The 14,128-nt window shown below is 39.9% G+C and overlaps 1 protein-coding gene across 3 annotated transcripts in view; it reads left to right on the forward strand.

Annotated features, from left to right (window-relative positions):
• The window catches only part of slc39a11 (solute carrier family 39 member 11), a 432,840-nt gene that overhangs the window by 368,070 nt on the left and 50,642 nt on the right, over positions 1–14,128 (forward strand). The gene's annotated exons all lie outside the window — the stretch shown is intronic.

A 14,128-nucleotide genomic window follows, 5' to 3' on the forward strand; every position in this document is an offset into this window, starting at 1 on the left:
CACCAGTCTCAGCTGAAAATAAACCGGACTTTTCGGCCTCAACAAAGAATCACTCTTGGTGTTATCTTTCCTATCAGCCACAACATTTTCATTACTCTTTCTTTTCAGATTCTACAAGGATTTCCAATAGAAAAACCCCAGACTACAGCTGGGGCTCCACATTTGCGGGTTTCACACTTGGGGTTTAGATTATTCGGGCTTGTGCCGTTATTCCTGCCTCCCAGATGTTGAGGTTGTTGTATGAACTTTCACACATCTGCCCCCTCCTAAGAAGGTGTGTGTGCAATAAATATGATATATGAAGAGCAAATGCCAAAAATCTGGATTAATGGATATGAAACAAAAGAGATACAGATAAAAAAGGTACTCGCCAAGGATGCCCCCTTTCTCCTCATATTTTATTTTCACTATGGAAATTCTTTTAAATACGATAAGGGACGATCCAAATCTCTAGGGGACAAGAGTAAGAAATATGCACTATAAAACAAGGGCATTTGAGGACGATTTGATTTGTATTATAGAGAACCCAATAGAGGATATTAAAAAATGGTTAAACACTATAGAAGAATTTGGTATATTTATTTATTTATTTACTACATTTATATTCCACTCTTCTCACCCCGAAGGGGACTCAGAGCGGCTTACAAATCAAATGAGCATACAATATATTATTAGCATAGCACAATATAAGCATTAAATTACTATATTGTACTATATTAAATAAATAAATATATCATTATATGGTAATATTATTAGTAATATTACATTTAATATATAATTAATACAGTAGTGTCTCACTTATCCAACATAAACGGGTCGGCAGAACATTGGATAAGCGAATATGCTGGATAATAAGGAGGCATTAAGGAAAAGCTTATTCAACATCAAATTAGTTTATGATTTTACAAATTAAGCACCAAAACATCATGTTATACAACCAATTTGACAGAAAAAGTAGTTCAATACGCAGTAATACTATGTAGTAATTACTGTATTTACAAATTTAGCACCAAAATATCATGATATATTGAAAACATTGACTACAAAAATGCGTTGGATAATCCAGAACGTTGGATAAGCGAGTGTTGGATAAGTGAGACTCTACTGTATTATTATATTGTATTATTAGTAGTATAATATTGTATTCCATTATAATATTATTATCAATATTGTATGTTTATACAATATATTATAGTAGCAGGCTTCAAAATAAACAAAAACAAGGCTTTCATGGCCACAGGGTTGTTGTATGTGTTCCGGGCTGTATGGCCATGTTCCAGAAGTATTCTCTCCTGACGTTTTGCCCACATCTATGCCAGGCATCCTCAGAGGTTGTGAGGTATATCTGACATATACCTCACAATCTCTTAGGATGCCTTCCATAGATGTGGGTGAAACGTCAGGAGAGAATACTTCTGGAACATGGCCATACAGCCCGGAAAACATACAACAACCCTGTTTCTTCTCTTCTTTTCCCCAGATTTGCACCCACCTTCCTCTTTTGCTTCTCCTGGATAAAACAATTCTGGACTTTTCTTAAAAGTCTGTTTCTATTGGATTCAGACAATAGTGGGAATCACATGCTCTTCTAGAGGTTGTTGAACTAGAATTCCCAGCATTCATCAGCATTAGCTATACTAGCTTGGTCTGCTGAGAGTTGTAGTCCAATAACATCTGCAAGGCTGTGTGATTCCCACTAAAGCATCTTTTCAAGGTTTCTCTCTGATGTACACTTTTATTCTTACATATTTCAGCACTTTTGAGTTTTTGTTTTCTAACATCTGGGATTTCTGATAAGCAACTTAAAATAGGTCATGCTGTGATATACTGTGTGAAGCTGCCTTGAAAAGGTTTTAAAGGTGCCCAATAATTTGAAATAAATGCAATGAAGACTCTGTTAGAGGTGCTAAAATAGCTCCCTGAAGCAATTGCTCCTTGTAAAAAGAGCAACATAAGAGCCACAAAGGTAAAAAGTACTAGCAAGGCTAAAGTGTTTGCTATAGTCTCAGTGGTCTCATCGCGGTAGCTGTCGAAGCGTAAAAGAACAAGGACATAGTTTCGTTTTCAATGTCTTACAGAAATGCACCTCAAAGAGCGAAAGAGTTTTAAACAGAGAGGTGCCATAGTCTTCCAGATTTCTCTGGGAACATGCAAAAGTCTACCACAACCATTAGTTCTTTCAGTTAAAAAGGAAAAGTTAGGAACGTGTCCCTTACACTATAAATGAGGAATGGGTTGACACATTTTGTTCCTCGCCTCCTCACAGATATCCTGAAAGGGGTTTACTTAATCCTTTTGAGGTCCTCTGCTTCTTATGATTTTATAGTTTTATCTTTATTGCTTCTCTCCCTCCCACCCCTTGCTCCTTCACACTTTTGGAATCAGAGAGAAATACCATTCAGACAGGTCGACAAATTACTTTCACCCCGAGAGAGCTTAAAGCAGCAAAACAAGAATTTTTCCAGCTTCAATAATTAGGTTAGACAAGGTAGACTTCAAAGCGGTGATTACATCAAAAGTATCTGGGCACTTTCTTCTGCCGCTTTTCGTGTGCAGTGAAGGCTGTGTGATTGTTCCAGTGATAGTGAGAAATTAACATGGCTTAACGACTCATCCCTCATCGGCATCTGTAGCCAGAGGAGCCTTTCTTTTCTGTCCCTGTCTCCTGATTAGGCCCATTTGTGAATAAATGAGGGAAATGTGGGGACAGATTTCCTTCCCACTTATTGATTAATATAGTTCATTTTTATATCCTGCCTCTCTTCTCCTCTGTAATAATTTACTGAAAGCCATCACAACAATTCTAAATCATTTGCAGGTAGCAAATTAGAAGTGGGCAACTGTGGACGGACAGGGGGACACATTAGGCCCCAGGAGATCTTGGAGAGCCACACCCTGCTACAAAGAAAAAGAGGGAGGAGGAGAAAATAAATATCTGTTTTTATGCAACCAGAGGCAGATAACACGTTTTGGAGCTTCCAGGGCCAATTTAGGTCCAAGAAAGGTCCTTTTTAATAATAAGAAGTGAACTGATGTTGCTTCCTGTGTCAAAGAAAAAGCTTCTTTTTTGCCTTAGTTGAACCAGTGGGGTCACAAAACGGGTAGGCATTTTTGGAAGAACTTACGTTTAGAAGTTTGACCATTGGAGGACTGAGGGGGGTTTCAGGTGGGAATAAAATGCCTTCCATACTCCCAGAGAGCTTTGAGGTCGGGAATTTAGAAGCCAAAAAATGTATCCACCTGGGAACCACAAAAATGCGCTGGGGAGTGTCCATGTACTCCATGGCTTATACTCTGCCCACCCCTGTAGTAAATGTATTTTTAAAAGAATCAGCATGAATGAAGTAGAATGATTAATCTCTTCAGCTTAGGTTATAAACACCTGTAAGCATTAAAACTATTATGATCCTTATACATTGAGAAATACAGTATACTTTTTTCTGGGAATTCATTTGAAAGTTTTGGAGTGAGTAACAAAAGACTTAGGAAATGAGACTTGTTGACATGGGAGCTTGATTGTTTTGCAGACCCATGAGTTTCAAATTCTAGAAAGAGCTTGGGGAAACGTAAACATTTGTGAAGAATTAGGTTAATTGTTTTATGGTCTTTTAAAAGAATGTCTATGCCTTTTGCAGCTACATGATGAGCAAATGGAATCCGCCAAGAAAGGAAGCTCCTCATTTCACACCACACACACAGGTTCATATACCAAGAACACCTGCATTACTCTATGGTGGTCCTCTGCAAATTCCGCTCTTGTTGCAAACCAGCTTTCTATTAGCTTTCACCTAATAGTATTTGGGTGCAGTCATCTAGTATCTAGCATTGGTAGGCTTCCATGCCACAAGAGCCTAACTAACATTGAATGTGGGTAATATTTACTTAAGAGGCTTATATTTTGTCCAAGCACAGAGGCATTGAGGCTCAGTGACTTTGGCTGGAAGATGTGAGCAAACCTAGGCAAATGAAATCCAGTGAGTGCTGTCATCATGGGCTTGTAAGCAGATTGTTGCATACAGAGCAGACTCAGGCATATATCTCTAATTGGATACCATTAACAAGTTGTGTGTTACAGTTGTGGACTGTCATTCAGACAATACGTATGAATACATTTAAAGAATTGTGTATCCAGAGGGTTTTCCAGCTGGCAAGTTTTTTTTCTCCCCGTTCCTCAGTTATTTGCATGCTCCTACTATTACTACTGCTACTACTTAAGTTCAAGATGTTTCTAACTTGGGACTTCCGGTGGGCAAGATGGCGGCGGGACGGACTTGCCGAGCTCTGCGGTAAGCCACCGTTACTGGCGGCTGGGTAGAGCCTTGGCTCCCCTCTCCCTGAGGATAGAATCAGGGGGGGGACGCAAGCCTCCACTGCGGCAACTCGGGTTTCAACAACTCACCTCTCTCTCAAAAAGGGGGAGTGGAGAGTGGAGAGACCCGAGAGCTGAGGAGGGCGCGGGTCGCCAGTCGGGAAGAGGGGAAACTCCTCATTCACTGCCAGCCCGGCTCATTTTTAAAGGAAAAAGAATTGCCAAGAAGAAGCCAGAGGGCACTAAGGGGGATATAGTCTCCTAAATCAACAACTTTTTCGTCAGTCTGGGAGCGAAAACTGGTTGGGACAAACTATCTCAATCTGGAAAAGAGGACCATTAAGGTCCAGGCAGGAACGCAACAACTGATTCATGATTCATGCTGACGGACTTGATAGGAAAAAGACTTTCTTAAATAAGGACTGGTCTATTTAAAAATTGGAAAAGCTCTCTGAGTGTATACACCATTAAACGTGCGGTTGGGTAGAGCGAGGGCTCCCCTCTCCCTGGAAGAGATAGCCGGGGGGGGGGGGGGGAACGCAAGCCTCCGTATAGGCAATTGAAATCTCCTGTAGCCACGGAGGGCGCGGACCGCTCTGAACTATATCTAAAAATACAGAGAAAGAAAAAATACGTTGACTGACCAGAACTTGACAGACTCATCAAGTAACGAAGTACTAAGGGACTACTGACCTTGGGCGCCACATTGCAAGGGCTACAAGCCGCCCCCCCTCCCTCCCTTCTTCATAAACAACCACCTTCCCAGCGATAAACAGGAAGAGGAGGGGAAAAGAAACCTGGTTGGAAGCCCTCTGAAGCTCAGCCCAGAGAAGGGCGGAAGTAACCAGAGGGAAAGAGAGGAAAGCGAACGCTGGCTCCTCGGTTGAACAAACTGCTGGGAAACATCCTGACTTGTCAAAACAAGGAGAAGGTGGGTGTAGAAAAATGGTATAGCAAATTGGGAACCCATAGTGATCTGACAGTGAAACGGTTGTACTCTCAGAAAACAATTAAACAGGGGGAAAACTAAAGAGAATTAAAATAAATTAAAATAAAAGAAGGTCAAAGACCTAATCCCAGAAACATAATACGACTGAGGAAGAACAATAACTAGGTGAACAGGGAGCTCTCACGAAGATCGACAGAAGAAGAGGAAGAGAAGATAGGAAATCAGGACGAGACAACGTGGCACACAGCAGGAGAACAGAGAGGAGTACTAACAGAACTCCAGAGAAACTAAATCAAAGTACTGGGATATTGGGGGAGACCCCAAGCGGGACCTATTGGAGGAGAAAATAAAATAAAAATAACAATAATAAAAATAAATTAAAATATAAAATATAAAGGAAAGAACAGTTGCATCTTCTTACAGGGGAACAAAGCTCTTTTGGAGCAAGGGAACTAAAAAGCCAGGAAATGATGGCTGGACCCAAGACAAAGATAGAAAAGGACCTAAAAGATAACAAGGGCATGGCAAGGAGACCATCCCAGTCATAGGACATTTCAATGAAAGATATTATGAAGGAAATACAGAAACTGGCTGAGAAGAATGATAATTATCAGAAAGAATTATGTGCCATGTCGGAGAAACACAACGAACAGCAAAAAGAAATGTATCAGGAAATGCTGGAAATGAAAAAAGAAATCAAAAATGAAATTGGGCAGCTAAAACAGGAAATAAGAACAACTCACGAAGAAATTCGTGAATTAAAAAAAGCAAATGTGAAATTAGAAAAAACTCAATCAAAGACTCAACAGAGAGTTGAAATTCTAGAGAATAAAAACTCCAAAATAGAGAGACTACAGGAAATGATGGAGCAAAAAAAAATGGAATTTCAGCTACGATTCAGGAATATCAGAGAAGAAGCAAATGAGGAAATTAAACCAATTATAGTAAAATTATTGGCCGATCTTCTACAACGTTCAGAACAGGATATGGAAAATGAAATCGATAGGACCTATCGGATCCACACAAATTACTCTAAAAGAAACAAAGCACCTAGAGATGTCATAGTTCATCTGGTAAAAAAAAGAATAAGAGATGAAATTCTGATTCATAATAGCCGCCAACCATTAACCTTCAAAGAAACTAAAATTGTAATACTGAAAGAATTCCCCCTAACTACTCTGAGCAGAAGAAGGAAATATTTCTGTCTTACTGACGCGCTAAAAAAAACAGAAGATTCGGTTCCGGTGGGAAAAAACTGAGGGGATCATGGTTACCTATAAAAATGAAAAGCATTGGCTCACTTCGGAAGAAAAAGCAAGGGAATTCTTTAGAAAAATTTAACATCCAAATAATGATAATACTGGGCACCAGCTGGGAGGCAAAGGGAACACTTCACCAACAACCAGCCAAACAATGATTGGAAGGATGGGTAACACCTCAGAATCACCTCCAATGAAGGGAGCTAAACCAAAAAGAGCCAGATTTTACTCCCCTGAAGATAAGACTGTAAATGAAGACTCAGACCCCATGGATGCGGACTATATCGAAGAAGATGTAAGAGGAAAAATATCCACAGAAGACGACAACAATGATGAATGAGTTTAACCGTCAAGTAAAATGTTATATGAACAATGTGAATGGTATCAATGAACCAAATAAAAGGAGAGCACTGATGAATACAATAATTAAAGGAAAGTACGATGTTGTGGCTCTGCAGGAAACACACATATCACAAAAATATGTTGCCCATTTAACAAATGCAAAACTAGGAAGGGAATTCTACTCCTCAGATAAAAAAAAAGAGAGGGGTGGTAACCTATATCAACGACAATATTCCCGCAGAACTGAAATTCAAAGATTCAGAAGGCAGATATGTAGGGGTAGAAATTGAATTGGTGAACTAAGAATCCTGATATGCAATATTTATGCACCAAATGGGCCCAAAACCCAATTTACAAAAGCTCTAAAAGAGCAAATAATAAGAACAGAGGCAGAACATATAATGATTTTTGGGGACTTTAATGGGGTTCTGGATACAAGTTTAGATAAATCAACACCCAGAAGTAGAAACAGAAAAAAATGATAAAGGTTCTCTACCAAAAAACATGATGACAATGAAGGAGGATCTGGCGTTACAGGACGTGTGGCGCTTCCTTAATCCAGTAAAAAGAGACTACACGTTTTTCTCATATAGACATAACTCTTGGTCGCGAATCGATATGGCATGGGTCTCCAACTCATTAATTACAAACATTTCGGAAATAAAGAAATTTCCGAATTGAGTTATTATTCAATCACAAACCCAAACAGTCAAAATGGAGAATGGACGATAACTTAATCAAGACGGAAGAAGATGTAATCAGATACAAGAAATTAACAAGAGAATACTTTGAAATGAATGCCTTGCCTGAAACTAAAAACCAAATGGTTTGGGACGCCTACAAGGCTGTAATCAGAGGTCTGTTGATTCAACAAAAAGCAAATAAGAACAAACAAAAATATCGGAGAAGCAAAGAATTGGAGAAGGCAATTGAATTAAATGAGAAACTACTGAAAACAAATCCTAAAGATAAAAAGGCAACCCAAGAACTAAAGACATTGAAGAAAGAAAAGGGACGAATGGAGATGGAAGAGACGGCAAAGAAATTAAAATTCATCAAACAATACAATTTTGAGAACGCTAACAAGCCAGGAGCGTGGTTGGCCAGACTAGTGCGAAAGAAAAGACAATACCAGCATATAACTAAAATCAAAGAAGATAACAAAATTCTGACCTCCGATCACAATATCATAGAGGAATTTTATAAATTTTATTCCCAGCTATATAAGGAAGAGGATATAGATGTATCTAAAATAGCTGAATATCTGGGAAAGCAAAAACTAGACAAGATATCGGACTCACAACGAGAATTATTGAACAAAGAAATATCAGAAGATGAAATAAGAAGAGTAATAAAATCAATGAAGACAAATAAAGCGCCGGGTCCGGACGGCTTCCCGGCAAGCTTTTATAAAATCTTTCAAGATGACATAATTCATTATCTCAAGGACCTTATGAACCCAATATTGCAAGGGCAGGATACTCCGAAAACGTGGAAAACAGCAGACATAATTTGTATTCCGAAAGAAAACGCTGACAATACCAATATAAGAAATTACCGCCCGATTTCATTGCTAAACTCTGATTATAAAATTTTCTCCAATATTTTAGCAAATAGATTCAAAGACTTTTTAAATTCCTGGATTGCTGAAGATCAAAAAGGGTTTTTACCCGGAAGAAAAATGAGGGACAATGTTCGATGCATTCTAGATATTATAGAATACTATCAAAAGAACCATCAAAAAGAAGTGGCCCTTCTTGCAGTCGATGCCGAGAAGGCATTCGACAATTTAAATTGGAACTTTTTAAAATTAGTTTTCCAGGAAATAGACATTGGCTACCACTTCACGAATGCCATTAACAAAATATACGAGAGACAGAGTGCTAGAGTATGGATTAACGGACGGACCTCAGCAGAACTAAAGATTGAGAAGGGAACCCGTCAAGGTTGTCCGTTATCGCCTCTAATATTTATCTTTGCCTTAGAGATCTTATTAAGGAACATCAATCAAGATAAAGAGATAAGGGGTTTGAGAATCAATAATAAGGACTTCAAAGTGAGAGCGTTCGCTGATGACGTAATTTGTATTGTAGAAGAGCCAAGGAAAAATATCGAAAGCTGGATAACCAGAATAGTAGAATTCGGAAAACTAGCAGGATTTCACATCAACAAGAAGAAAACCAAAATGTTAACTAAAAATATTACAAAAAAGAATCAGGAAATCTTGCAAAAGATCACAGACATTGAGGTGGTACCAAAAATCAAATATTTGGGGATTTGGCTGACAAAGAAAAATGCACAATTATTAGAAAATAATTACTATGAGAAATGGAAGGAGATAAGGACTTAAAAAACTGGATTAATCTAAAGATCTCCCTGTTAGCACTAATCAAAATGAACATCCTACCCAAAATGCTATACCTCTTTCAAAACCTCCCTATCATTCGTAATGTTAAAATATTCAATGAATGGAACAAGGCAATCTCAAAATTTATATGGAAAGGCAAAAAGCCCAGAATTAAATATTTAATAATGACTGACACCAAAAATAGAGGGGGATTTGGCCTACCAAATTTGAGAACATATTTCGAAGCATCCGCCCTAACCTGGGTGCTTGAGTGGGCTACGCTGAAAGACGAAAAAATATTAGACCTCGAAGGATTCGACTTAAGACGGGGCTGGCATGCCTTCATTGATTATGAGAAGAGAACAATAGAAAAAAAATTTGGAAATCATTTTGTGCGATCTTCTCTTATCAAAATTTGGGAAAAATATAAGAAATACTGGTATAGGAAAATCCCAATGTGGGTATCTCCACTGGAAGCCATGCATAGGAGAATCTTGGGTTGGAAGAATTGGCCAATATATAAGGAACTACTTACAAAAACCAAGGAAGGATTTCAATTGAAGAGTCAAGAGGAAATAAAAAAGAAATATAGCAATCTAACTTGGTTTCAATATGCTCAAATTAAAGAAGCATACACAAAAGATAAACAAACTGGATTCAACGACACAGAAACCACTTGGGACAAGTTACTTAAGAACGATAAAAAAGGTATAACCAAGATGTTTCTAACTTATAGTCACTCTTAAGATGGTGGTGGCGAACCTATGGCATGTGTGCCTTAAGGGTCATGCAGCACCCTCTTTCCTGGAACACGTGCCATTGCCCGATCCCTCGCTTGCCCCCTTGGCCACTTGCCATCCCACCTCCGATTGTTCACCCACTCCCCCACTCTCCCCCACTCACTAACCTCTCCACCCCCCCCCCCCCCCACTTGGCTTGGGCACTTGGTCATCACTGCTCTAAGGCAAACTGATTATGAGGTTTTCTGAGTGTGTGTGACCCACCCAAGATCATCCAGTAGGTTTCCATGACCCAATGGGAAATTGAACCCTGATTTCCTGCATGGCAGGGAGTTGGACTGGATGGCTCAGGTGGTCTTTTCCATCTCTATGAATTCCAGTGGAGTTGAGACAGCAGAAACTTATAGTAATTAAGATTTTGATTTCCCTAGTCATTACTGCCTTCTTCTCTTTTGTCTACTTTCTCTGTGCCATGGGTCCACATGGCCTGCATTGGACCCATCCTCTTTCTGTTTGCCTCATTTTGAAAAAAGTGGTGGGAAACTTAATCATCAATGTGCTTTATTCACCTCATTTCCTAGGGGCTGGACTGGATAGGTTCTTAAGGTAGGAGGTCTCTTGTGTTTCTAGGATTCTATACCTCTAATTATCCTTGCTTGGGTTAGGCCAGAAGTGAAAGTTGCTGCAAGGCTGTCAGAGGTAAAAGCAGGAGGAGGAGGAGGAGAAAGTTCGTGGGGGTGAAAATGGAAGGGAGAGGGGGGGGGGAGGATCTGGAGCAAAGTGTGTCTGTGTAGAAAGAAAGGGGTGGGTCCTCCACCCACCTGGCCAGGTCAGGAGATGACAGAAGGCAGCCAGTCCCCCTCCCCACTCGCCAGCCCTGGCTCCCTTTCCCAGGCTCAGCCCGTTGCCTTGGCTTCTCTCCCCTCCATGCCTTCTGTCCAATCATGAGCCCTTTTCCCGCACTCATTTGGAAACTAGGCTGGGTTGGAGAGACATCTCCAAAGCAGGAGACCGAGGCTCTGCGTGCACCAAGAGCAGAGAGAGAGAGAGGAGAGCCATTGCGTTTCCTTTTTTCCTCCTTCCTCCCTTGCATACAAATGGCCCCCAATGGGACAATTCACCTCCCTTCCCTCTGGAGATGTGCTTTCCTCCTCCTCCCCGTTTTTTCACACGGGGAAAGAGAACCTCCCGCTCCCGCCCTGCATTGAATGAAGACACACCTATCAAAGGGTGCAATGTTTCCAATCCGCCACAAGATGGTGTCGGATAATACAGAGTGTCAGTTAAGTGGAGGTCGGATAAGGGAGACTCTACTGTATTATTAATAACAATAGTACTCTGGGGAAGATCCAAACTTTTAAAAAGTTGGTGGGCTAAAAGGGATCGAAATGCCCTCCGTGTGTGGCAATTTTCACCCCGCTGGCCCAATAAACGAGGGAGGGGGATGAGCCTTGGATGCCCTCCCATTGCTGCCAATTGCACGAAAATTTTTGTGTTTTTCGTCAGCTAGATGAAAATTTGTGTCGTATAGGTAGCCCATATTTGTTAGCTGGAACCAAATACGAAAATGGGACAACACAACTGAAACTACACAAAACGAACAGCAATTCCATAAAAAAGCACAACACTAACATTTACATACAGCCAAATGCACACTCTGGTATAATATGTTGGTATGTGTAAAAATAACTAATATGTTAATCTGATATTTTAGTGAATCATTCGGACAGAATTCAGCACTTTTTTTTCCATTCCGGAAGGTCACTTCAAAGTGTGCTGCCTCATAATCTCTTTTTGTTTAATGCTTTGTGTTTGTTTAGTTCCAACAGCATGCTATGCCATATGTAACAGTTGCATTTGGATATTTTTTGAAAATCTCCTAGGGCTGAAAGGATTTAAGGCAGAATTACTGTCTCAGCACAAGCTTCGTTTAGTTGCCTCCCTAGGGCAATAAATCTGCAAGCAGATGCCTCTGATAGTTTAAAAAATCTGACCCAAATTTGAATAACAAATTGCCAATCTGATCTCCTGGGCCAGAAATTCAGATGGGAAGACACTGGTTCAGCATACAGAAAATGCTCAGCTCTCTATTGGCCTGAAATAAATGTTTTCAATCCAATTACTGACAAGTGTAGAACCTGGAGAGCCTGCTAAGGGACAGAGTTCCATTTCTTTACAACATGTCTGTGTTTTGTGACTTCTGCTAGCACTCAGTCACATATTTCAGAGTCCAGAAGGCAGGGATTACAGTAGGCACCCAAGTTATGATAAGGTTTAATCCAGGTAAAAACAGAAGTGATTGCCTGTATATTGGTCATGTTCCCTTATAAGAATGATTGAGTTTATGACCGAAGTGTACTCCTCAGCATAACTTTGCCGCTTGATGTGTCAGCAATAGCCTGAATATGTTTAGTTTAAAGAATATAGGACTGATGATAGCTACTTGAGGGGGATTGAGATCAGGGCTTTTTCCACTTGCAATCCCTACCCGATAAATCTTTACATGACTACAGGTATATAAACATATAAAATAATTATAGAAATCAAAAATTTATTTATAAGAAATCCGCATTTCCAAGGCTTGCTGAACAGGCTGATTTTCCTTTTTGTGGAATACAGCTTAAGCATTTTCTGCAGAGTCCACTATAAATACTGCATATAATTGCTAACAGATTTGTGAAAATGGGTGGCATTCAGTCATTTTTCACTATTGCGAAAATTTTTGTGCCCTCAACACTGAGCTAAAAGGGACCTCATTTGGTGTCGAGACCTGGTTTCAGAATCAGTGATCTAGATGATAGGGGATCTTGTTTTTTGACATGAATTTGTAAAGGTCAGAATGCCACACCCATTTCCAAGATGGGTGCCCTTATATCAATATGTTTCTCTTGGTCAGTCATTGTACATTAACATTTCTTTACTCCTCCCCATGCTCCTCCCAGTTCCACCTCCTTTCCACCCCAGCTCTACCCTGGTTCTTGTCCCTCCTTCAACTCCACCTTCCTTGTTTATTATCCACCAATGAAATAATTGTTTTTCTCAGTTTGCAACTATTTTATTTTATCTTTTAACCGCCTTTGCAGGTTGAAGCCTGGGTCAGAGTGTCCCATTGCTGTGGAAACCTAGCTCTCCACATTCCAGCCTGTTCTTACTCTTACCAACTCCCCCTCCCATATCTGCTGTGTTAAAATGACGATTTAATGCAGAAATTATTCTTCTAAAATTAATAATAATTATATTTCAGCCAGGTGCATCTTCAAATCAATGTATTCAAATTGTGAAGAAAAAAACCCATCCCTCCTAAGCCTTAGAAAGAATTTATGGACTAAAAAGAGATATTGATCAATGGTCTGGGCAACCTTGTAGAAAGGTGACTACACCTCTTTTGGGAGTCTTTAGGCAAACTTGTGTCCTCCAGACGTTTTGGACTTCAACTCCCACAATTCCTAACAGCCAGGAAGCTGGCTGGGATTTCTGAGAGTTGAAGTCCAAAACATCTGGAGGGCTGAAGTTTGCACATGTCCGAGATAGAGGCTGGATGGGCATCTGTGACAGATTCCTTTTCCTAGGATAGTCCCACAGTTCCATCCCTTGGAATCCTGCCACTCATCCTGCCTTGTTCCCCAACTTAATCCTTTTCTTGAGTGCATATCTGATCCTTAGCATGTCCCCTTAAATGTAGTTTTTTATGGTAGCAGTGGCATGGCTCCTCATCAGGCTTCTCAGAGACAACCAGAAATAGTTTCTAAAAAGAATAATTAATGTAGATGTATTAAAACACAGTAAGGCAATACATTAACCTGTCTTCATATTATTTCATGGCTCCCAAAAAAGAGTCTATTTTTAATTATCCAGTTTCTCTGAAATCCAAAATTTATCTGTTCATATTATTTCATGGCTCCCAAAAAAGAGTCCATTTCTAATTGTCCAGTTTCTCTGAAATACAAAATTTATCTGTTCATATTATTTCATGGCTCCCAAAAAAGAGTCCATTTCTAATTGTCCAGTTTCTCTGAAATACAAAATGTATCTGTCAGCTATCCTCATCTTTGTCAAGCCCCTATCTCTGTTAAAGCTATTATCTCCCCGTGTCAACCCCAAATCCTGTCTGATCTCACGGGAACTCGCTTCTGCTTTTGCCACATTTTCACTGGCATCCCACTTCCACAGAGCTCCCTGAGC

This window comes from Anolis carolinensis, chromosome 2, assembly GCF_035594765.1.
Source record: "Anolis carolinensis isolate JA03-04 chromosome 2, rAnoCar3.1.pri, whole genome shotgun sequence".
Classification (NCBI taxonomy): Eukaryota; Metazoa; Chordata; class Lepidosauria; order Squamata; family Dactyloidae; genus Anolis; species Anolis carolinensis.